Below are 24,122 nucleotides of genomic sequence, written 5' to 3'. Positions count from 1 at the left end.
GATATCAGTCCTCTGTCACATGTGGGGTTGGTGAAGATCTTTTCCCATTTTGTAGGCTGTCGCTTTGCCTTGTTGACTATATATATCCTTTGCTCTACAAAAGCTTCTCAGTTTCAAGAGGTCCCATTGATTGATTGTTTGTCTCAGTGTCTGTGCTACTGGTGTTCTATTTAGGAAGTGATCTCCTATGCCAATGTGTTCAAGACTACTTCCTACTTTCTCTTCTAGCAGGTTCAGAGTAGCTGGATTTATGTTGAGGTCCTTGATCCACTTGGACTTAAGTTTTATGCACGAAGATACCCCCACAAAAGACTGCTGGCAATGATCGAGAGACAGCCAGGACTGACCTACTCTGGTGATGGGATGGCCAAACACCCTAATAGTTGTGCCATAAACCCCATCCAAGGATTGAGGAATCTGGATGCAGACATCCATGGCTAGGCCCCTGGTGGAGCACTGGGAGTCTAATTAGTGAGAAAGAGGAGGGCTTATATGAGCGAGAATTGTTGAAACCAAGGTTGGATAAAGCACAGGGACAAATAACCAAATGAATGGAAACACATGAACTATGAACCAAAGGCTGAGGGGCCCCCAACTGGATCAGGCCCTCTGAATAGGTGAGGCAGTTGATTGGCTTGATCTGTTTGGGAGGCATCTAGGCAGTGGTACCAGGTCCTGGGCTCGTTGCATGAGTTACCTGTTTGAAACCTGGGACTTATGCAGGGATGCTTGGCTCAGTCTGGGAGGAGGGGACTGGACCTGTCTGGACTGTGTCTATCAGGTCCATCCCAGTCCTCGGGGGAGACCTTGATCTGGAGGAGGTGGGAATGGGGGATGGGCTGGGGGGAAGGGGAGGGGCGCAGGAAGGGAAAGAACAAGGGAATCTGAGGCTATTATGTAGAACTGAATAGTATTGTAAAATAAATTTAAAAAAATAAAATAACACACAAAAAAAGAAAAATAATAATAATACCGACTTTGGACAAAGCATTCAACCCTTGAATTTGTGGGAACATTTCATATTCAAAATGTAACAGTTATCAATATGTAATACATTTTCACACAGTTTACAAGTATCCCACAACAGAAGTTTCTATGTATTTTGTATTTTAAAGTGTATATGTATGAAAAGGGGATGCATACAGACAAGGCTTCTACAGCAAAATGCAAAGAACTATGCTTTTTGAGATATTCAGAATCTTTTTTCATTATTTCAATAATCAAATTTGTATTTTGTGAGAGGTACTGATTCCTTGCTTATGTTGAAAAGAATTGTCACGTTTTCTTGGATCCCTTCATGAAGGCAGGTGTACAAATCAGTTTAGGGTTATCAGGTTCTTCAGCAGAAATTCAATGCCAGGTCACATAGTGAAGGTGCCATTTTTCAACTGAGGTTTTGGAGATTGCCTGATGCTGGTCTTTGTTCTGTTGGAGAGTGTGGACAATGGATGTCTTACTCCATTAATAGGTAGACTGTCTGGAGAAGAAACAAGAAACTAAAGAATAAATGAGCCCCTGGGTCCAGTCATGTTGATACGAGATTGTGCCCTGGATTGTAAGACATTAGAATCAGTAAATTGCCTACATTAGCTAATTTGACTTTTCTCATTTATAAACAGGATTGTACTGAAAAAAACAAAGTTCAAAATTCCAATGAAATGAGCTATAAGCCAATATCAATTTACTTGTAGATTTATGTTTATAATTATTGATACTAAAGCTAGTTTAGTTTTAAAAGAATCAATTATGTTTGACTAGGGGTCCTAAGCACAATATGTGAAATCTTTCAACTTCGCTAATATCCACTGGCCTGTTTTCCTTTTGAAATCTGAGGAACATGCACAGCTATCTCCAAAGATCTCAGTTTAAAACTTGTCCTATGCATTTTGTACAATTCCTGTGCCCTTAAGACTTATGGGGAGCCAGGTGGTGCCCAGCACTCAGGAGGCAGAGCCAGGCAGATCTCTTTGAGTTCGAGGCCAGCCTGGTCTACAGAGCAAGATCCAGCACAGGCACCAAAACTGCGTGGAGAAACTCTGTCTCGGAAAAAAAAAAAAAAAAAAAAAAAAAACTTATGAGGGGGAATAAGTCTCAACAATGGTATGAAAGCCCATATAAAACTACACGGAAATGTTATGTTTTTTTTTTTTTTTTTAATTCAAGGGTTCACTGTGTTATAATAATGAAATTTTTATGTTTTATCATCTGTGTGGGTTTAAATTAACTTCTGTTTAACTAAGCAGTAAAATGGGTCTGGAAGGATATCCCATGCTCTGAAAATCTTGTGTATTAAATGGACAGTATGAACAATGTGTTTAACAGGCATTCCCTGATATTGCCATTATCTTGGTTACTGAAGCCATTAGAAGCTGTTTGCTGTCAGTTAAATGATCATATCTCTGCTGCACCTGCTTTATAATTATTCATTTGGAGCAAGATCATTAACATATTCCTTAAGTCATTTACAGGCAATTTGACTTAACATTAACAAATTTTGTTCTTTCTACCAAGCTAATGAGATACATAAATACATGGATGCACAAAAATTCTATATGATTCAAATAATGAAACTATAAAAGATGTACATTTTGTGATTTGTTTATTGTTATATAACTCATGGTTGAGACTCATTAGCAATTATGATATTTAAGAAAGTTTCTGAAATAGATGTAAAAACAGTAACTGTGACAAATTAATGTAAACTCTGACAGTTTGAGAAACCCATAGAATAGTTTAAAAGTAGAAGACATTTATTACAAAATGGTAATGGCATCAAATTAACAGCACTCCTTGGATTAAGTAACATTACCAATCTCAGCATATTCCATGATATGTAGCAAGGACTTGACTTAAATGAATAATATTATTAATGTGGTCAGTTACATGGGGATATTGAAATACAAATCATATTTCCTCCCAAAAAATTTATAAAATACTAAAGAAAATATAGTAGAAGCATTCAGTTGTAGGTAATACCATTATATATAACATGATAAATAATGCAATGGATATATCTCTTGTTCCTTGTTTTTATTATATGCCAGGTAATGTCTTGTTTCACTTAGCTATATTAATTTGTGTAATCTTTATAATATATCCATAAATTTAGTGCCACTAATATCTACAGTTCCTATATAAAGAAAATGAGACACAGAGAAGTGAAATAATTTGTTAAAATCATACAGCTAAGAAACAATAAAGTTAAGATTTGACTTGAGGCCCATAGCCCTAAATGCAATTAACCTCAACCATTGTTTCATAAGCTATGGAGGCCAGCTGCCTAAGGAAGTATCAGAATGCCTAGAAGGCTACTTAAAATATGGAACATCCGGGAGTTTTAGAGTTAGCCAGTCTTAAGCGTAAAATTTTCTATTCCTAGCAAAATTCCAATATGTGTACATGCTGCTGCTCCACACTGTCCCAGGAAAATCAGTCAGAAAGAGAAGCAACAGCATCAGCATACAGTAAGAACATTATAAAAGTAGTCTTACATTCTGGTCTTGTACTATTGAGATTCATGAAGCATCTACTCTTGTTTCCTAGACTACAGCATCTTTACATCATTCTAGATTTGAATACCTATTCCAAAACAGAACAACAACAAAAACCTGTAACTCTTAAGAGATAACTTTTTAGATAGGGAGCGATATTTGTAGCTATGATCTTTCAGAAGCATACATGTATAAAACAGCTTTATGTGCATTTAGAATGTATGAAATCCCTAATCAATATATTAAATGATGGGAACCATGAAAGTCTCTCCATAATATCATTCCCAAGGAAAATCCTGCATTATTTATTCCTTCATTGGTTTAACCAAAATTGTTCACAGCTTCTGTCTACTGGGTTTACCATAGCAGACAAAGCATGGCTCCATGCCCATGGAATGTGTAGTGTGTGATGGATAATCTGGTGACAAACAGACATAAATTGATTTATTTTTTGGTATTTGTGGTGCATAGTTGAGTCAATGAACATAGAATATGCAGGGTGCTACTGACCTGAAAACTCCATCCATATTGGATAGCTTTCATTTGATGGAAGGTACTATATACTCTACTGGAGTAAAAAAGCAATCAGCAGACTTACCCATATATGAATCCTGCAAGCTACAATAAAGACTTTCTGGCAAGACATATCCTCTGGTGTAATAGTGGCACACACATTTCGGGAGTAACCAGCCACTTCCAGAACATATTGAAGTCCTGCTCCAATTATCTGGGACCATTATGAGGCCAACAAAACCAATGGTTAGATAGATCAAAAGACCAGACCAAATCCTAACATAGACAAGAGAATTGAGCATGAAGTTCCTTCCCTGGTAAAAGAGCTATTAGCAAGTGTTAACTGTTGGGAAATGCAAAGTCAGTTTTTAATAATTCTATCACCCTGGATTAAGTTAACCATGCTCAGGGGAAGACCACACATTCAAGAATATTTAGGGAGCAAGAAATTGGTCCTCTTTTTTATTTTAAAGGACAATGTTGTGTAGGTAGAGAAGATAGTAGACCTGGGATGAGTTGGGGTATATGCAAATTTGATCAAAACATACATGAAATTCTAAAAACACTAAGAAATGCTTAAAAAGTTAAAAGGCATAGAAAAATGTTGGTGGCAAAGAAAATGTTTTGTAAAGAAAAATAAATCAGGGCTTAGGGTAGAAGCCCTTTAAATGGAGATATATATATATATATATATATATATATATATATATATATATATATAGTATCATTTGAGGGCAACAAGTGAAGAGAGACAGTGAGCCATACATCCAGATGGGGATGCAAACAGCCTTCTAAGTTTCTAAGGCAGGTACATTGTCTCTTTGTGATTAATCAAGAATTAAGGTGATAGGAAGGAATAAAGTCAGATAATTTTCCAGACCAAAAAAAAAAAGTGTCTTAGAACAAAATACAGAGTTTTAATATTCTACTGAAAAGGATAGGAAATTATCAGAATGTTTTGAAAGTATCAGAATGTTTTGAACAGATCAGGATCACTTTGCTTTTATCACAGAGAATAAACTAGAAGGCCAACAGAACAAGCAAGGAACCATGTGACAATAATTATAAATATCCAGACAGAAAAGGAAGGCAGCTTGTCCTGGAACAGCAGTCAAGGAAGTCCTCAGAAGTTTACAGATGTTAAAAAAAATACTATTTTACTTAGGTTTATTTAATTTGTTGTATGTGTATGGGTATTTTGCTCATATGTGTATTTGTACACCACGTGCATGCCTGGTGTCTGTGGAGATCAGAAGAGGGTGTCAGATTTCTGAAACTGAAGCTAGAGAAGTTTTGAGTCACCATGTGGGGGCTAGGACTCAAGCCCAGGTCCTTTGCATGAATAAAAAATGCTCTGAACCACCCAGACATCTCTCCAGGCTTTAACAATATTTTTGTTAAGGCCATTAGGATTTATTAATAAATTGCTTGCCAAAGTAAAAAATTTATGTGAAGCTTGAGATTAAGGCAAAATACAGATGGCATCTTCTTTCAGTGCCTCAGGGCAGCAAAGATACACTTAAATTTTATCTCAGTGAATCTAGTTTGTTTGGATTTAGGATGCTAAATTGAATAAAGCTACATGTTAACTTGCTGACTTATGCCTGTAGAGATGGCAATTATTTGTGTCTGGTGGGAAATTGTATTTTATGTCTCTGTGGGAGACTAACCAACTTTATATCTAATTCAGAAATCTTTTTCTGGTATGTATTTCCTAGTGCCCTTACATTTTACTGAGCCCCACTTCAATGACATGCTCATTTTATACTTTCAGATTTATGCTTTGGCTTTGGAAAATTATAGTTAGCATGAATAAGAGAAAGAAAGAATCAAAAGATGAATCTATAGCTGTTGTCTGCTCAAAAACAATTAGCTCTTATGAAAGAACAGTTAGGAGACATAAGTGAAGCAACTTAGGAGATTGGGGCAGAGTCAATGGCTCAGTGAATGAGAACAGACTGATTTCACATATTACAATATCTCTAGTGAAATCATAGAGCTAGATTTTTAGGCAAGTCCCTGACTGAAGAAAGTAGATTAAGAATGATCATAACTGGATAAAGGCTCTCTGATGACAATTAGGGTAATTACCAATCTGATAATAGGAGATGGCCAGTTCAGGCTACCTATCCACTATTTCTAGGAGTCTTAGCTGGGGTCATCCTTGTATATTCATGAAAGTTTCCCTTGTACTAGATTTCTGCCTAATCCCAAAATGCCTCCCCATTATAAATGGATGTTTCCTGTCCTGACTGTCTGGTCTCAACTGACACAGAAGCTGAATATGAATTATAAATGCTCAGCAGATAGCTCAGGCTTGTTACTAGCTAACTCTTACACTTAAATTAACTCATATTTCTATTCATGCTTTGCCATGTAGCTCATGGCTTGTTACTTCATTTTTTACATATTCTATTTACTCAGCTACTGGCTGGCATCTCTCCTGACTCTGTCTTCCTTCTTCCCATCATTCTCAGTTTGGCTTTCACACCTAACTTTTAGGATATGAGGAGGAGCCAGCATAGGACACAAGCACAGAGTAGTCAAGAGGGAATAACAAATGGCAAAGAAATCTCACAAGCCAAGAAAGGAGACTAACCCAAAGGAACTGAAAAATTATTTCAAATGGTATTAGTAAATTTAGTCCAACAATGGTGGAAATTATCCACTGGATTTGGCAACTTGAAGTCTTTTGAAATGAAGCTTGGAACCATATCAAAGACAAAAGTCAGCTAAATATAGTGGTGTGGCATAAGGAAAAAGAGTAAACCCCAGAAATATAAATAATATAATGAATAAATTGGGATATAGTCATATTGCAGAGATGTGAATAAACAATTACATAAAAATATAAGAAGAATAACAGGTCTTTCAAACATACTGCACAAAAAAGCAGAATACAAAATTTCTTGTCACATGGTTTTATTTATTAAATGAATGGAACAAAGTAGGCCCAAACATGAGTACAGGTAATTACAGCCTTCTGATATTTGATAAAGACACCAAAACCATATGATAGAGAAAAGATAACATGTTCAACAAATAGTGCTGAAAAAACATGATTCTACATTTAGAAAAACAAATTAAAACCCATACCTCTCAGAAACTAACTTCAAATGGATCAAAGACCTAAATGTGAAACCTGAACACTGAAACTGCTATAAGAAAACATAGGAAATACCCTCCAAGACATAGATGTAGGAAAGGACTTTCTGAATAGGACTGCATTGCCTAAGAAGTAAGGTCAACAATTGGCAAATGGGACTTCATACAACTAAAATGGCTTCTACCCAGCTAAGAAAACAATCAGTTGGGTGAGTGGGAATCCCATAATGTGGGAGAAAATCTTTGCCAACTACACATGTGATGGAGGATTAATATTCAGAACATATAAAGAACTCAAAAAAACAAAGATCAAAAAGAAATAACCCATTAGAAAAACAGGATATGGGTCTGTACAGAGTACTCAAAAGAAGAACTAAAGATGACTAAGAAATATTCCAAAAAGGTTCACCATCCTTAGCAAATAGGGAAATGAAAATCAAACAATTTTGAGATTCCATCTTAATCCAGTCAAAATGACCAGCATCAACAAAACAATGGACAACAAATGCTAAAGGGTGTGGAGAAAATAAAATCCTCATTCACCTTTGGCGGGATCACAAACTGGCACAGCCATTCTGGAAATCATTGTGGAGAATTCTACAATTAAATTTACCATATGACCCAGCTATACCAATCCTTGACATATACTCAAGGGACTCAACATCCTACTCCACGGGTACTTGCTCAGTCTTGCTCATTGTCACTCTATTAACAACAGCTAGGAAATGGAAACAACCTAGATGACCTTCCACTGACAAGTGGGTAATGAAAACATGGTACACATACACTATGGAATAAATTATGAACTTTGCAAGTAAATGAATGCAACTAAAAAATATTATATTGAATGAGGCAACCCAAACCCAGAAAGACAAAAGCCACATTTTCTCTCATTTTTGGCCCTACCTTCAAATCTTTAGATGTGAGTATATCACAGTATATCACCTGAAGTATCTGCAGGAACCAAGAAAGTAGAAGGATACCACGTATGATGGCACTAAAGAGAGATTAAGCCTGAACAATAAAAACACTACTGGAGATATTACCATCCCTGATTTCAACTTATAATACAGAGCCACAGTAACAAAAACAGCATGAAACAGGCATAAAAACAGACACATTGATTAACTGAATAGAATTGAAAACACACAGAAAACCCATGTTCCTACAAATATCTGTGTTTTGAAACCAAGGCCAAAAACACACATTAGATAAAGAACATTATCTCCAACAAATAGTACTGAGCACACTGTATTGCTTCACATAGAAAAATGAAACCAGATCTCTCAGTCTTACACTGGCACAAAACAACTCCAAATGGATAGAAAACCTCAACGTAAGACCTAATACCATGAATCATATAGAGGAGAAAATGAGGAATATCTATCAACTTACAGGCAGAGGTAAGGTCTTTCAGAATAGGAATTTGGCAGTTCAGGAGTTAAGACCAAGTGACTAATAGGACCAGGCAAAACTGAAAATCTCTGTACAGCAAAATAAATGGTCAGCTGAATGGTGATCCATAATACAGAAGGAGAAAAATCTTAACCAGGTATTAATCTGACAGAGCATCTAGAATAAACATGGAATTCCAAAACTGACCACTGTATCAGTCTTTTTTGGACTGCCAGACCCTGAATCATGACCCAGAGACTTATTATTAATTCTGAAAGTTTGGCCTTAGCTTAGCTTTGTTTTTAACTAGCTCTTAGAACTTAAATTAACCCATTTCTATTAATCTACATGCTGTCACCTAGCTCGTGGCTTTTACCTCTCTTCTTACATATACTGCTTCCTCTGCATCTGGGTGGTGACCTTGCTTTTTTTCTTCCCTAAGACCTCTCTATCCCCAGAAGTCCCACCTAACCTCTTTCTTCCTAGCTATTGGCCATTCAGCTCTTTATTAAACCAATCACAGTGACACATCTTCACACAGTATAAAAGAATGTTCCTCAACATTTCCACCTTTTGTCTAAATAAAAAGGAAAAGTTTTAACTTTAACATAGTAAAATTATAAACAACAAGAGCAATTATCAAGTAAGAAATTCATTTACAATGCCCAGTCCATAGTATTTGGTAAATTCAGAGAAAATACTTTATTGTCTACCTTATCTTGGTGAGTCCAAAGTTTTGTAGCTAATTTACTTTCCATCATGACTAAGGAAAACTGTAACCATTACCATCTGTCTTCAACCTCATCGAAGACCCAAGAAGGATATAATATTACCTGAACAATCAGGAAGTGCAGAGCAAGCAACTTCTAAAACTATGAGAAATGACAGAAACAGAAATGACTGCCTGGACAGTCACCCATGGTTCCTCAGTAACATTGGGGCATCTATCTTTGGCCTATAGACCTAGAATATTTGACAGGTTTTTCTGTGAAGCAGAAATTTTGAAGGACTGTCCCACCTTGTTTTAGCAAAGTTCAGTAGTTGCCTTCTTTTGTGTCCTATTTGGCCAATTTAGACAGCATACTGTCAGCAGTCAAGGCAAGGGCAGTTTCCTACCCAAATGGCTAGCTTTTGCCACAAAGAAAGCAAACTCCATATGGAGGTTCTTTGATGTTCATTATCATTTTTTAAAGTAAATTGGTGCTGCCAGGAGCAGACATGTCTCATTTTCATGAAAAGCCTTATGTTATTAAAACACTTTAAACATCATATTCTCTAGATCTTTGAAGTATTTGAAGATCACCTATGTATCTAAAATATATCTCTGTATGACCTTGTAAACATACCTAATATGATTATAAGTTTGATTGTTGAAGACTGACTATTAACCTGTATTTCTTTGTTATCTTAAATAGCTTTTAAGGACTAGAACTTTACATTGCATTTTTAAAAGAGCTGCATAGGTACAATACATTAAACAAGAAATAAAAACATATAATACAGTATAACAAAAATAGCCTTAAATTTGTATCAATATACAAAAATATCTTAAACAAGAGTAGAATCAAATACACTATGACAAAAATAACCTTAAATTTTCATCAATGTAAAAAAATCCATACCAATGTAAAATATTTGAGACTAGTAGGTTTTTTAGCTTGAAAGTAGACACAGTAATCTACCCTTTTATCCTATTATTTCTGTATCCCCCTTTTTCTCTTCAGAATGAGCTACCTGAATCTAATTTCCTTTGCTTAGTTTCCTCCCTAAGCATTGCCAATAACAATTTATAACCAACCTTCCTAAATGATGACAAATATCCATAACCCACCAAATGACCAAGAGCCACTCACCCCACCTCTTGGAAATATGGGCTTCATATTCTTTAGACTGCTTGCTGCTCTCTGGTGGTGATGGCATCTTTGGAGGACTCTGAGAAAATTAGGATAATGGTCAAGTAAGTCCTGGGAGAACTAGCCATAACATTTGTAATCCAGTGTCTGTGGAGTGGTAAAGCACAAGACTTATCTGCAGTCGTGGCTTGAACAGTCTGTGAGGCTGGACCATCTCAGCCTGAAGTCTTGAAGCTATTCTGAATGTAGAACTGCAACACAGGCATGCTGAGAGGTTAGATCATCTGGCATACTTATCTTTATTGATATCTGGCCCTTTTTTTGAAAACAACAAGTCGGATGGTGGTGGCTGCGGCAGCGGCGGCGGCGGCAGAGCACGCCTTTAATCCCAGCACTTGGGAGGCAGAGGCAGGCGGATCTCTGTGAGTTTGAGGCCAGCCTGGTCTACAAAGTGAGTTCCAGGAAAGGTGCAAAGCTACACAGAGAAACCCTGTCTTAAAAAACCAAGAGAGAGAGAGAAAGAGAGAGAGAGAGAGAGAGAGAGAGAGAGAGAGAGAGAGAGAGAGAGAGAGAGAGAGAGAGAAACACACAAACTTTGAAAAGTAACATATATATCTGCATTAACACAAGTATGGAATGTGTGGTGTGTACATCTAAAGATGTTTTTTTTGTTTTATGTTTGAGTAAGTAAAATATGCATCACCTGTCTTGTATTTTTTTTTAGGTTTATTTCATTATATTTGTAGTCAAGATTTTCAGGAGGTCTCCCCCAATCAAACCTGATTCTCTTTGAACAAATCACACAGCCTTTTATTTCCTATGAAAACAAAAGCATAACCCCTTCCCCAACACAGTACATTCTTCGAATTCCATTTTAAAGTTAAGCCATTCCTAAAGTATCTAGGCTTGTTTAATTCAGCAGTCCCTCTTACAACCCCATGTTTCTTGGCAGTTGTTGTTTGCTCATCAGTAATCAAAGAATTTAAAGTCAACAAGACATCATATAGGACCCATACCCTCTGTGTATTTTCTCTCTTTGTGTGACTTATTCTTTCATATTATTTTATTCTCTTTAAAGGCTTTATCTTATTATTCATAAACTATTTATTTTTTTCTGTGACTGTCTATGCCCATTCTCTTTTCTTTTTTTAAGCCTATGCACATTATTGAACATACCGTAACCTGTTTAGAGGTTGTTGTTTTTCCCCATCTGGATCTGTCTTTAGTGAGAACCTTCATCATTCTCTGACCACATAAAACAAACCTTAAAATGTTATGTCAGCTGCCAGCATGGCCAAGCTTAGCACATGGCACTAGTGCATGGCACTGGTGGCTGGCTCCAGCCCACAGGCAGCAGCCAGGAGTTGCATTTGGCTCCATGTTCCAAACTTTATTTTTTTCTTTTTAAATTTTTCCAGGCCTTATGTGGATATACGTGGCCCCATATTGGGTGCCATGTGTAGCAGGCATTTTGGACCGTCAGCCGCAAAATCATGACACAGAGACTTATTATTAATAATTTGACCTTAGCTTAGCTTTGTTTTTAACTAACTCTTATAACTTCAATTAACCCATTTCTATTGATCTACATGCTGTCATGTGGCTCGTGGCTTTTACCTCTCCTCCTGCATGTCCTGCCTCTTCTGCAATTCAGCTGGTGACTCTGCTTTTCTTCTTCCCTGAAACTTCTCTATCCCCAGAAGTCCCACCTAACCTCTTTCTTCCCAGCTATTGACCATTCAACTCTTTATTAAGCCAATTACAGTAACACATTGTAAAGCAGTACTGACCTTTATCAATATTGTAAGGGAATCCTTGACACAGTGTAAAGGAATATTCTGCAACAGAACACACACACACACACACACACACACACACACACACACACACACACAAAATGAGCCTCCCAATAAAAAATTGGGCCAGAGAACAAAATAGAACTCCCCCAAAAAAAAGAAATACCAAGAAATCATTGTTAAAATATTCAGCATCCTTAGTCATCATCCTTTGCTGATGTAGATCAGATTGAATAAGGAAGGAAATGGGATGATGGTTGCATAAAGGAAAAAATAAAAAGGAAGAATATATCCCATTCAAAGGAATTGCTGAAGTCTTAGGAGATTCATGTTGGAACAGTGTATCTTTTGGCATCGAAAAAGAAGATATTTGTCTCTGGTGCTATCTAAATTTCCATATTCTTTAGTAAAAGGTGAAAGATTTATATGATCTGAAGAGAAACCAGACAGCCGGGACTGACCTACTCTGGTGATGGGATGGCCAAACACCCTAATAGTTGTGCCAGAAACCCCATCCAAGGACTGAGGAATCTGGATGCAGACATCCATGGCTAGGCCCCGGGTGGAGCGCCAGGAATCTAATTAGTGAGAAAGAGGAGGGTTTATATGAGCAAGAATTGTTGAAACCAAGGTTAGATAAAGCACAGGGACAAATAGCCAAACGAATGGAAACACATGAACTATGAATCAAAGGCTGTGGGGCCCCCAGCTGGATCAGGCCCTCTGAATAGGTGAGACAGTTGATTGGCTTGATCTGTTTGGGAGGCATCTAGGCAGTGGTACCAGGTCCTGTGCTCATTGCATGAGTAAGCTGTTTGAAACCTGGGACTTATGCAGGGATGCTTGGCTCAATCTGGGAGGAGGGGACTGGACCTGCCTGGACTGAGTCTACCAGGTTGATCACAGTCCTCGGGGGAGGCTTTGCCCTGGAGGAAGTGGGAATGGGGGTGGGCTGGGGGGAAGAGGAGGGGGCAGGAAGGGGGAGAACAAGGGAATCTGTGGCTGTTACGTAGAACTGAATGGTATTGTAAAATAAAAAATAAAATAAAAATAAATTTCCATATTCTAAATGATCTATGAGAAGCAGATGAAGCTCTGAGTGAATGTGTGATGTTGACATGAGCACAAGAGCACAAACATGTCAAGGACCCTAGCTTCAGACCTGTGGGAAAGTATCAACACACACACACACACACACCATGGTGAGGCTCAAAAGGATGGCAAAACATTCCTCTGGTCCATGTGTGGGTGTTGATAGTGTATACAGAAACTATCCACTGTGGCTTTCCCCCTGCTCTCCCAATATTGCAGCCTGACGACTGCTCCCCTGCAGAAACTGCTACCACCAAGATTAGCTAAACCATTCTTCTTGATACAGCTGTGTGCTATAAACCTTGCCTCATTGTTCATATTTATGTAATAGCCCATCTCCTTGTTCATCTGTGTGTAATAACCCTGCTTCCCTGTTCAACTCTATATAATAAACAGGCTGAGTCCTAAGGTGCTGTGAGTTTTTCCCATCAGAGAGTCTAATCTACCCCCTCTCATTTTTTTCTGTTTGTGTCTGTATGTCTTTCCTTCATTCCCTCACTGACCTACTCAGTCAGGTGAAGTCCTTCTCCACATGATGCTTCAGATTTCTTGGTTTTAGAGCCATACTGCCTATATTGGAAATGTGTACCAACATAGAAGAAACAAGCTGCGACACTGATCCACTTTTACAGGTATGACATCACCAGTGGCTGAGATTTGAATCCCTATACTACTGCCTGTTGATAACTACACTTATAAAGACTCTGTGTGGCTTCATTCTGCCTCATGCTAGACTGAGCAGAGATAGATAGATAGCATTTTTGTGTGGGATCTTGCATATCATGACAGTGATTGTAGATATGGAATCTAGGCAGTTCATTGATCAGTGTTTCTCTGGGGCTTCATTAGTAGGCAGTTTGACTTAGTAACTATGCAGCTAAACTCTATACACAAACCAATCTTTTAATCACATAGTTGACAATTTGATATAGTTATCCCCCAATCTGAGTCTAAATTATTTAATATTAATCACCACAGTTAACTAGACTAACAGCTAAAATTAGCTAATGATTAATTTACTTAAATTGTCTAGAGTCCAACAATGACTATGATAGTTATCACTTGGGAAATCTCAAGAACTTTGAGATTAAAATTCAAGAACCAAGGACAAGATCCAGCAAATTGCTTGTTATGTAGCAATCTTAAGTAGAAAATTGAGATTTTTATACTACTTTACTCATACTTTGTATCTATACCTGACATGTGAAAAACTATCATTTTATAATACATTTTATTTCTATTTCTCTCTTCTCATTGACTTTCATCTACCATGTTTTTACACATACTAAGTTGTCTATAATTATAAAATACAACATTATTAATTATCTAAATTGCAAAATATTAATCTCTCCTTGAAATTTATTCAAATTATCATTTCTTTATAAGCTAAAAAGATGTCTTGGTGGTTAAACTCCCCATGCAAGCATAAGGATGTGAGTTTAAATCCCCAGAAGCCAAGTAAAAAGCCAGACACAGAAATGCACACCTGTAACTACAATCTCTTTGGTAATAGTGAATAAAAACAAGAGGTGACTGGGAGCTCATGGGCCAGCTAGCCTGATGTTCACAGGAGCAAATAACAGACTGTCCCTGCCTCAAACGAGGTGGAAGGTGAAGATCGATACTTGAGATTGCCATCTGACCTTCAAATGTACTCCATAACTGATATACCCATGCACTTACACACAGGAACATATACACATCACACACACTATATTGTCTATGAGTATATATGCAGCTGTATATATCTCTAGTTAACAGCTCCAAACACTGGAATACAATGAGTGTGTTTTAGACATTTACCTCTTATTGTTTTAGGCAATGCTGATAACTTTTTGACAATCACTTGTTATTTCTACTTTAAATGTTTATTCACTTTTAGCTTCATATTGCTAAATAAACTATTCCTCCTTCAAATTTTTACTTTTGCAGTCTTCTGTTAAGAAATTCTTCTTCTCTTAAGATTCCTGAGATGTTTTACATTTGCTTCTTTGAATTTTATAACTAACATTTTACTTTTATGTTTCCCGATTCAATCCATATAGAGTGTATCATTGCACATGATATTTAAGAAGAGATTCAAATTTCTCTGATGTGTGGTAGAGCAGTTATTGCAATTCTAATTTCCAAATAAGTTATTGTTCAGCATTTTTATGAATCTTTTTCTGAGACCATTATTTTCTTTCCTAGTCAACCCTATCTGGATCATCTGAGTCAAATAAAGTTTTCTATTTTCAAGGCTTTTAAAATATATTGTAACAATTTGTACCATAAATTTATAACAAAATATTGTCCCAATAATAGTATTAAAATATCATATTTTAGATTCCTATAATGTCCAAAATCAGATATTTTAACTTACAACTTGATAAAGTTAAAAAGCAACTCCTTTAAACTTGTTGAATAATCATTTAAAAGGTTGAATTTACTTTTAAGTATCAGGTGTCAAACAAATAAACCAATACAGTGGATACAGAAGATCAGAAAACACATTTAGCTTTCAATTGCCAAAATATTCTTATAACAACTGAATAAAACAAGTGTTATATATATTCTATTTTATTATGTATAACTTACTTTCTAAATGCATATAGTATTCCTCAGTTGGATCTTTAATTTACTGGGTGTCCACTTGGCAAAGGCATGGTGTTAAGATACCATTAGGGATCAAAGGCTTGGAAATCATGGTTCTTGCTCCTAACATACTTCTACTCTAATAGAAAAAAAAGGAGATAGCTATAAGTGAGCATAGAAGGTGGACATAATTGCTATTTTCCATAAAAGTCTAATGAACAAATGCTATAAAATGTTAGACTAGGTGAATAACAAAAAAATGAAAGAATTTAAAATTTTTACCAGGCAGTGGAGGACACTTGAAGACTTATGAGTTAGGAAATGCAAATGTTCTGGTCTCACTTAAAAGATAACACAAATTAAATAAAAGAATGAAGAAATGAAGATATCTAAGGCATGCCAAGTATCAAGTACTTGATCAAATATTTATATCAGGAAGAAACAAGGTTGGCCTTAACCAGTAAATTAACCACAGGAATGGAAAGAAGAGCAAGGACTGCAAGCTAACATAGTCAAGGTTCAGTGATGGGATATAAAGACTATAGAACAAGAAATGGCTTCAGCTCTTTCAGTTTGGGGGTCTTAGAATGACAGCAGAGTGATAAAAATAAATGGCTAGTGCATGGTCTGGTCCATGCCAAATATATACAATTATTTAATAGTTAGCCTAAAGTTTAAAGTGTGTATATGTGTTTGCATGTGTATCTGTCTGCTTGCTCACCTAGGAATGATTTTCGTAAACATGAAGGTGAAACTCCTATGGACAAAAATACCACCCCCAAAGAAAAGAAGATAAATAAAAGTGTTAAATCCTAAATAGATTACAAACCTACAAGTATATGGTTGTCAGAGGAGACTCCAGTAAAAGTAGAGACAACTGACCAAGCAGGAGGAGAACACAGAGATTTCACAGCACAAAGCCATGCGACACAATGGAGGAGGAAAAGCTTTGGCTAGATGAAATGTTAAATCCCACAAACAGCAGATTTGGAAATCATTCTTGAAGGGCATCATTGGCCTTCAGAGGATTAACTCCCATGAACTTCCAAGTCTTTGAGCAAAAAGATACTCACTTGGCCCAAGAAGGAACAAGCAATGACACCTAAGCATTCAGACCAGGAAAATGGTCATGGAAATGTCGGGAGATATAAGATGGAAGAAAGAGAGTCATATGAAAAGACTGTTACAGATAGATAACCCTCACATGTTATAGATAGAGTAAATGGAATCTCCCAAGATATGCAGAGACCATGATTACAGAACAAAGTCTTCAAGGATGGAAGAGACACAAGCATGAAGGTACAGATGAAAGATTTTTTTTATTTACAAAAAGGTTTTATTCATTTTACATACCAACCACAGATCTCCCTCTCATTCCTCCTCCTCCTCCCCAGCCTCCCCCCAATCCACGTCCTATCTCCTCCATCCCCTCCTCCAAAAGGGTAAAGCCTCCCATGGGGAGTCAGCAAAGCCTGGTACATTCAGTTGGTGGAGGACCAAGCCCTTTCTGCCTGCATCAAGGCTGTGCAAGCTGTCCCACCATAGATAATGGGCTCCAAAAAGCCAGCTCATGCACCAGGGATAGATCCTGATTCCACTGCCAGGGCCCCTCAAACAGACCAAGCTACACAACTGTCTCCAGTATGCAGAGGACCTAGTCTGGTCCCATGCAGGTTCCACAGCTGTCAGTCTAGAGTTTGTGAGTTCCTTTGAGCTTGGTTCAGTTGTCTCTGTAGATTTCCCCATCATGATCTTTTTTTTTTTTTTTTTTTTTTTTTTTTTTTTTTTTTTTACTTTTAGATTTTTTGCTATTTGTGCTACAGTATAGCTGCTGGTTTCCAGAACAAGAGACTTTGGACTTGAAAATATGAGATACAGTGGAGACTGACATTCAGACCTTGTATATAGAGAAAGGAAAAGAGGTGCCTGCCTCTATCTTTTCTTTATGGAATGCCTTGTATTAGGCATTAGACACTAGTGGTGAACTACTGGGGAAGACTATTCCCTCTGCCCCTCTTCTGCCACATGAAGAGACCCCTTTGCTACAAAAGGGATCCTCCTGTGGTTCAAAGATAAGTTTGATACATGAGCCATCTGATGACAAAGAGGGAGATGATATCTTGCTCGCTGATGAAGAAATAAACCTTGGAGAGGTGGCTACTAAGTATCATAATTATGACTGGCACCCTCCTCCACTGACCTCAAAGGCCGAAGGACCTTGAAAGGTACACTACCCTTGGTAGTCCCTCCACCCCCTGCCCCACCTCAGTGGGTTTTAGAGGAGCTCATAAGAAAGTCTGACAGCTTGGAGAAGATCTTACTTGATTCTCTGTTGTGTTTGGTGCGGAAGGGGAAGAAAAGCTCTCCTGGTAACCTCTACCTTATAAATTACTTAAGGAGCTGAAACGAGCAACAGTTGATTATGAGCTTGCCTCTCCCTACACATGAGTTGTTCCACACCACAGAAACAGAACGAACATTACCAAATTCTTTTTATGAGACTACAGTTACCCTGATACCCAAACCACACAAAGATGCAACAAAGAAAGAGGATTACAGACCAATCTCCCACATGAACATTGATGCAAAAATACTCAACAAAATATTGGCAAACCAAATCCAGGAACACATCAAGAAAATTATCTGCCATGACCAAGTAAGCTTCATCCCAGGGATGCAAGGATGGTTCAGCATACGAAAATCTGTCAATGTAATACACCATATAAACAAACTGAAAGAAAAAAAAAAACACATGATCATCTCATTGGATGCTGAAAAAACCTTTGACAAAATCCAACAACCCTTCATGACAAAGGTTCTAAAGAGATCAGAAATACAAGGAACATGCCTAAACATAATAAAGGCAATATACAGTAAGGGGACAGTCAACATCAAATTAAATGGAAAGAAACTCAAAGCGATTCCACTAAAATCAGCAACAAGGCTGTCCACTCTCCCCATACTTATTCAACATAGTACTTGAAGTTCTAGCTAGAGCAATAAGACAACAAAAGGCGATCAAGGGGATACAAATTAAAAAGGAAGAAGTCAAACCCCATCGTGATCTTGGCCCCCCCTTGCTCATATAATCCCTCTTGCCTCTCTTCAACTGGACTCCCGGAGCCTGGTGCTTGGTTGTAGATCTCTGCATCTGCTTCCATCAGTTACTAGATGAAGGCTCTATGATGACTGTTAGGGTATTCACCAAGAAAGATTAACTTAAAAAGAAGATGGATGTATTTTATTTAACTTAAAAGGAGGATGGGTGTATTTTATTTGAAAAACAGAGGAATAAAGAATCAGGAATAAAAAAGCAGGAATACAGAGTCTTCCACAAAACCTAAAGAGTTGACTCAGCAGTTAAGAGCACTTGCTGATCTAGTGAAGGATCCATGTTCAGTTACCAACATCCACATGCCAGGTCACAACCATATGTAATTGCAGACCCCAGAGACCTGAAGGCCCTTCCAACTTCCACAGGTCATGCATGAACATGGTGCACAAATATACACTCAAGCATATGCACATACACATAACAATCAATTAACATGTAATTTTTAAAAGAATATTCCACAATTAAGGCTTCTCTAGTTTAACTTTTGTTATAGTGATAAAATACTAACTAAAACCCAAAACCAACTGTAATCATACAGACTGTAGTCCATCATCAAGGAAAGCAAAGTCTTTCCTGGAACTCTGTGCAGGAGCTTGAATCAGAAAACATGAAGGAACACTACTTACTAGATTGCTACCGCTGGCTTATGATCAGCTATCTTTCTTATACTACCTGGAATCATGGACCCATGGCTGGCACTGCCTACAGTGAGCTGTGCTCTGCCTCATCAATTAGCAATCAAGAAAATGCCTCCACGGGATGCCACAGATAGAATCTGAAGGAGGTAATTCCTCTTCCCAGGTGATTCTAGTGTCAATTTGACAATAAATCTCACTGGTATAAAGGCTGAAATGTGTAAAAGAGATTAACTGAATTATAACTGCAGAATTTCAGGTTCAGAGTATCTTCTGTTAGGTCCATTCTCTTCTTAACATACAGTGCTTGAAAGTATTAGTGATAACCTAATTCTCCTCCTTGAATACTAGCTTACATGATACCAGAAGGTACCATGCAAGCTTCCAAAAGATGCAAGCAATCAACAATCCTATGCAGCCATGATTCATATGAACCACAAGAACCACCAGCATGCCAAAATAACCTTGGCAGTAACCAGCAGCTGTCTAATTTTAAGGCCAACTCAACAAAAGGTAAATTATGCCAGGATAGTGAAGTCATGGATCTTGGAGAAGAATCTACAACCACTACTTTACTAAACCAACACAATCCCTAACTGCTTTCTAAATATTTGCCCTTATACCCACAGATATGTGTAACCCTCGCCCCTCATCAAAGAAACTTCTCTCTGAAACAGATGGAGACCATTACAGAAAGACACAACTAATTAAAATACAGAGTTGTGGAGCCCATCCCCAAATGATACAATTATAACACATATCCAGTACCTAAGGCTTAGGGATCATGGCAGAAGAGACTGTCGAAAGTTTATAAAAGTGAGAGGATCAGGGAGCTGGCTCTAAGATTATGTCTCCTAGTAATATCAGAGATTATACCCACAAAGTCCACTGACATAACTGCCTAAACATGAGTTGAATAAAAACAACACCAACAGACTTATTAAAGTAGATGGGTTTGGGGTGGGGAGCACTCAGAAGGCCTAGATCCTGCACAAAGAACTACAGATGACTAAGGAAGGCTGAGAGCTAAAGAAACAGTCTTCCCCTGGAAACATGCATACAAGTTCCAGCATAAAGACAGAGCAGGTTGTATTTAGGTATTTAGAGAGGTACATGTGACATATAATCATGTATTATGCATGTATACACAGGTATATATAACATATATACATATGTAATAACAATTAATGAAAAAAGAGACCATGGATTTGAATGAAAGCAAGGAGTATAGGGGTATATGAGAGGGTTTGGGGGGAAAAGTGAAGAAGGAATGATATAACTATATTATAATCTAAAAAAATAAAAAAATTTAAAAAGGAGCGTTTCAATGACGAAGGATACTTTTCTGATAATAAAATTATTCCTTGCTTGCACCATTTAGATTTAATATTACTACCTTAGCTCATATTTGAATCAAATAATCGCTAGTGAATAATTCAAGTTATCTTTTTCCACAATTCCAGTTACAAACGAAACCCTAAGGGCTTTTATGGCCAGTTCTGACTAAAAACTTTGACGAATAACTAATAGATACCCACAATTTCTGACATTGTAAATTGCCTTTGATTACAAAATGAGTCACAGCATCCTGCTGTTCCCCCAGGCCCTCTCTTTTGTGGTAGTCCATCCATTTTTTCTGTTGTATCCTGCAATTCTAGAGGATCAATATTTGACCTCCTACTCTGTATCAGTAACTGATCTGTCTGGTCGTGAAATTGAAGACAGGAAAAGAAAGGCGACCACACTATGCCTTCCCTCTTCTTTCATATACAAAGCACCATTCTCCTTGAAGTCAATCTTCAGTAAGTTAGTGTACTGATGTACACACAGAAATGGATGCAAGCAGATGGACCACAAGCAGATCCCCCTCCCACTGTAAGACAACTGTAAATAATGAACTAAAACAAAAGATGGTGCCTGAACAGTAACTGAGAACATGAAAAATTCTAACCCTGAGAAAGGACAAGATGGGGTTTGAGTATAGCGCAGGGGAAGAACGTGTTTAGTAGGATTCCATCCCAAGAACAAAAACATAAAGACTAGATGAGTGAAGATTAGAAGATTCTCCAAGAAGAAAACTATTTTGTTATATAATTTCTCAGGAGTTTCTCATAATGTCAGAGACCATTTTCAGTCTATCTGAAAGATATGCTGTCATTTATATAAATAATGAAACTCTAATTTTAAGTATCTTGATAGAAAGTAATTGACAATAAACACAATAATTTGCTAGACTTGTGATTTATAAATTTTATAGCACTCAATAATAAAATGACATGTTCTCACTTCACATCTTTATAAAGTGCTGTGAGATTTTCATGCTCTTTTTCAAAAATGTTAATGGCACTTATTTATTCATTTTCTGTGTATATGTTTTGGGGGACTCATGTACCATTGTGTTTGTTGTTTGGAAGTCAGAAGCCAACAGCCCTGAGTTGGTTTTCTCCTTCTTAATGTGGGTCCCAGGTATCAAAACCAGGTCAGAAGGCATGGCAAGAAGTTCCCTTACCCACTGAGCCACCTCATATGCCCAATTTTATGGTTTCTTAACATGAGCACTGCATGAACTCAGACATTCATGGGCATAACTTAAGTTATCTTACCAGGACCTTACCTGGATACACCTGGAGTGAACTTGCTTACTTGCTTGATGTAAAACCTGAAACTACCTTGGCCTTAAATGTTCTGACTTCTATCCCTACTTCTACTTCTCTAGTTTCTAATTTATTTTATGGCTAGGGACTGCATAATGAGTATGAAAGGATGGAATTCAAATACAGCAATTGAAGACTATAGACATTATAGAAATCTTGAAAGGTTCCCAATAAAATGTAGGCATATGTAATGGCTGTATAACTTATTGGTGACTGTGCTCCTCAGGGTTCTCTAGAGGAAAAGAACTGACAACTGTGTGTGTGTGTGTGTGTGTGTGTGTGTGTGTGTGTGTGTGTGTGTGTGTGTTGGAAGCCTGTTCTTTTCTAGTGGGAGACAGAAGTGGAGTGGATCCAGAGGGGAAGGGAGGTATGGAAGAGCTGGGAGGAATAGAAGGGGACGGGACTCTAGTCAGGACGTGCTGTGTGAGAAAAGAATCTATCTTCAATAAAAGAAAAAGAAAAAAGAGGGCCTCCCTGCTCAGCTTATTTTAAGTTGCGCCATGTTGGCATTCAAAACCAGCTATCACAGTGACTTCCTTCTTTACATTTATATATACTTACATTTTCTGCAATTCTTTAACCTGAACATAAAGACGGATCTGAGTTTGAAGGGCACCTGGTGAGATATCCAGGGTCTTAACAGTAAATAGGACCAGAAACATAAGAATATTCATAAAGCCAAGCATGATTGTGGTCACCTTTAATCCCAACACTTGAGAGGCAGAAGCAGGCACATCTCTGTGAATTTGAGACTAGACCTGCCTGGTCTACAAAGCGAGTATGAGCCACAGGGGTCAAGTCTCATACAAGAAAACCCACAGAAACAACTAACCTGGGCTCACAGAGACTCAACCAATAACTAGGGAGCCTGTATTGGACTGATCTAGGCCCTTTACGTATATGTGACAGTTGTGTAGCTTGGTCTACTTGTAAGACATCTAACAATAGGATCAGGGGCTGTCCCTAATGCTTTGGCTGACTTTTAGGAAACTATTCCTCATACTGGATTACCTTGCTCAGTCTTAATACAAGGGGAGGTGCTTAATCTTGCTGTAACTTGATATGGCATGCTTTGTTGATACCATTGGAGGCCTGCCCCTTTCTGAACAGAACTGGGGGAGTTGGGGAGAGGAGGAGGGAGGGGAATCTTGTTCCAGTAGGTAAAATAAATTAATTAATCTTTAAAAAAAGGATTTTCATAATATCAGAGACAGTTTATTAGAAAGGAAACTGAACTCTCAAGGGCTAACTGGACTAGTGTGTTGGGGGGAGACAGATGCTCAAAATCCCTGTGCCACTTGAGTTCTGATCCATTATATGCTATTTACATAGCACCTGCCTACTCAGCCTTTGCGTATTTTCCAGCACACCTCATCTGTTACATATAGCCCTTGTAGAGAGATTTCCAGTCCTTATTAACTGGCTTTCACGTGTCAATCTTGATACCTCTCTTTCCAATCCCCTACCCTCCTGCTACAATACATTCTCAAATATTCACAAAATCATCTATTAATTTTGCAACATAAATGTTATGTTTGCAACAACTGTGGCAGCAAACTATACTTAAGCACTTATTTTTTTTCTACGTAATTTATGGGAGTGGTTTTAATAAAGAATCTACATACAGTTTTGTTAACACTCTTAAAATTTTTAATCATTTTCATACTTAATTTAGGTGCAAATATCTATATGATCGTGTAAACACATAACTCAATATTTTTTATTTTAGTAGAATTGGAGATGTAGAATAACAAATTAAGTCAACTCAAGATAAGTAATTTTTCTTACGTTAACTAAAAATTCCAAACCATTAATTTTGCACACATTAGTTTCTACATAACACAACCTGTCAGCCTTTTAATTTTCTTTCTTTTTTTTTATGGACAGCATTGTGGTCAA

Source organism: Peromyscus leucopus, chromosome 7 (assembly GCF_004664715.2).
Source record: "Peromyscus leucopus breed LL Stock chromosome 7, UCI_PerLeu_2.1, whole genome shotgun sequence".
In the NCBI taxonomy this organism is placed as follows: Eukaryota; Metazoa; Chordata; class Mammalia; order Rodentia; family Cricetidae; genus Peromyscus; species Peromyscus leucopus.
Note: the sequence above shows the minus strand (reverse complement) of the source record.